We start from the raw sequence: 2784 nt of genomic DNA, 5'->3' as shown, positions 1-2784 counted from the left end.
AATTTTTTTTTTAAATAATACAAAAATTTTATTAATTTTGATAAAATGTCGATTAATGCCACAAAAGTTATTCTTAGTATACACTGATCAAACATAAAAACTATCTGTAAAGATTGTTTTGTATAACAACTTAGGAATGTAAAGTAAAAATATTGGGGGTGCTGCAGCTCCGCAGCCCACTCGCACGAGCCGCCCCTGATAACAACTGACCAGTGCTTTGTTTTTAGTTTTTCAGATTCCTTGTTATTTTTAAAGTTAACAGTCAAAAAAATTGTTTGTCTAAATTTTGAATGAACTTACCATATAGTGCGCCAGGCCCATTGAAGGCGTGACACCGAATCAAGACGGTCTCCCAAGTTTACCATAAGGCAAGGCACGGGCTAGAAAAATCTACTGCAGTGGGATTTGAACGCTTCAGGGTTGATCCCAGCATGTGTGTATGTCCACATTAACTGTTGGATGGATTTAGTTAGTTGCCTGCAATTTATGTCCAGTTGGCAGTACAGCATTATAAGACAATGGTATGTACGTGTTCGTTATACTGTTTTTATACTGTAAGTTTGTTGTCAATTATTTTTATCTGACCGTAATTATTTGTTAACTTTTTTATCATTCTATATTTGTCTTTTTCAGGGGAGCATTAACTTGCAGTCATAACAAACGCCGCATGTTACCGAATTCAATACTGGCGGATATGTATATTAATGAAAAGTTTTGTCAGGCATTTGGTTTCTGAAAAAAAGGTTTGAAAATATAAGCGAAAACAGAGACCTTCAAACTACAATTTGGGTAACGTTATCTAATGTGGTTTTCATTTACCAGAGCGCAGCCTATATGTTAGTAAAAGGAGATGACCCACGAGCAATGTGATGACGTCGACATCTTTGCCAATGTTGGCATTCTACTGTGAGCAGTTGCAGATACAAAAGTGGTTTGTTTACAGCCGAAAAAGTGTATAGCCTAGCCTATACCCTCCTAAAGGCCTACGGTAGTTTACGAAACTTACACCAGTGCCAACTCCTCTATGTTCATTTAATAAAACTCTTTGAACGTTTATACCGCCGCTTGTAAACGTTTCTTAATGTTTGAAATCAAAAAGCCGATTAATAGGCCTATAGTTATTTATTTAAAGCAAATATGAACACATTAAACAATGCCCTAATCAACAAATCGAATTCGGAATTTCCATGCCCTACTTTATGCACAATAACTGCCATCTCTTTACCTCTTATTTTTGCAATAAAGATGTTTGTTCTGCATAATGAATCGCATGCTATTGGATTACAATCTAAATTTATTCCATATGATCACCTCATCCGGTTTTAACTGCAAGCCAACCCTAGCCTAGCTTGGCATATTGTTTCAAAACTTTTCTATGTGCTATACTGGGTGTGGTTAAGTAAGAGATGCAGCACATTAAACGAACTCTTTTATTGAATATGTTTGTTCACATTTTCAGGGCGTTGGTCCTCGCTGTCCAGTTCCGCCAGAAACATTTTGAGATCTTTCATAAAATAATCTAAATCTCTTTCATCTGTGAAAAAAGTTTGCGACATTTTCATTCCAAAACAAGTTACCAATTATTAAGGTACTACTTCTGACAACGGATGCATGGTGATATATAACTTGGTGACTTTAGACCTATTTCAATTTACAATCAACTTAAATGTACTGTAGTATTTATCCCTAACCGCTGTGCACATTGTATGGAGCTTCTATGGTACCTTGGGCACTTTCGCTCATGTGTGACGATTGGTCCAATCTACGTCGACGTCTACGACTGGTAGTAAAACGAAACCTTGACCTTGTGCTTGACCCTGTATGGCGACAGCCTTTTGCCAACATCATAAAAAGTACTGCCAACACCAGAAAAATAATAAAGCACTTTTTCATTGCCGATTGCTATGAAGCTTTCTTTAAATTAAAAATGATTGTTTAAAAACTTTGCTTCTGTATCATTTCAAGAAAATCTAACATCTCATCTCTGCCAAAAAACCTTCAAACGTATTTGTATCCTTTTGAATTAGTTACTTAGACAGAAAATATTTTGACATTATCACTGTCCACAGTTGAACAAAATAATGCTATTATAATCACCCAACTTTTTTTGTGTTTACAATTTACTCATTTTCAATTTGCTTCTTATCTCAGTTGGTTAAGAAATACTTTATTGCTACTATGACCGTTGGGCGATAGAGATACGAATTAGGCTGCTTTTAAATCTTGGACTCTCGAAAACAGAAAGGATGCATGGCTTCCTTTGTGTCAATCAACACCCAAATTACAAAGCAAGCAAATTGAAACATACGGAAATGTTGTTTCGACCCCTCGCTTAAAAGACCACAAGAATTTTATTTCACAAATCTTTTATTGTTTTGTTTATGTGCGAAATATTACTCGCTTTCCAGATCCAGTAGTTTGGACAAGTCTTCCGATCCAGCTGGACCGCCTAAAAAACATAAATTTGGTTCACACAAAAGTGTTTTTGCTTGGTGTTAATAATGTTTCTGCAAAGGTATCGCACGCCTCGGGTCAAAGAAAATTGAACAACAAATAGGCCACAACAAGTTTTGCGAGATACTTGTTTGTTGTATCCATTTTTTCAATATTTTCTTTTTTTTTGGGGGGGGGGGTCTTGCATGAACAATAAAATCCAAAAATCATACTCAAGAGTCAAGACGTCGCAAACAGAAACAATTGGGGGGTGAAAACACATGTATTTGTGAAATCGCGTTGTGTTAGGCCATTTAAGGACAACTCGTTTTGGCCTCATTTTTTAAAAGA

The 2784-nt window shown here is 36.0% G+C and overlaps 1 long non-coding RNA gene across 1 annotated transcript; it reads left to right on the top strand.

Moving 5' to 3' along the window:
- Positions 1–232: 232 nt before the first annotated feature.
- On the top strand, positions 233–2545 carry LOC145224107 (uncharacterized). Its single transcript, XR_013859565.1, has 3 exons — positions 233–521; positions 634–743; positions 823–2545. It is a non-coding gene; the product is annotated as an uncharacterized LOC145224107 (long non-coding RNA).
- The last annotated feature ends 239 nt before the right edge of the window (positions 2546–2784 follow it).

This window comes from Phallusia mammillata, chromosome 4 (genome assembly GCF_965637545.1).
Source record: "Phallusia mammillata chromosome 4, kaPhaMamm4.hap1.1, whole genome shotgun sequence".
Taxonomy (NCBI): Eukaryota; Metazoa; Chordata; class Ascidiacea; order Phlebobranchia; family Ascidiidae; genus Phallusia; species Phallusia mammillata.
Note: the sequence above shows the minus strand (reverse complement) of the source record. Positions and strands in the feature narration are given on the sequence as shown.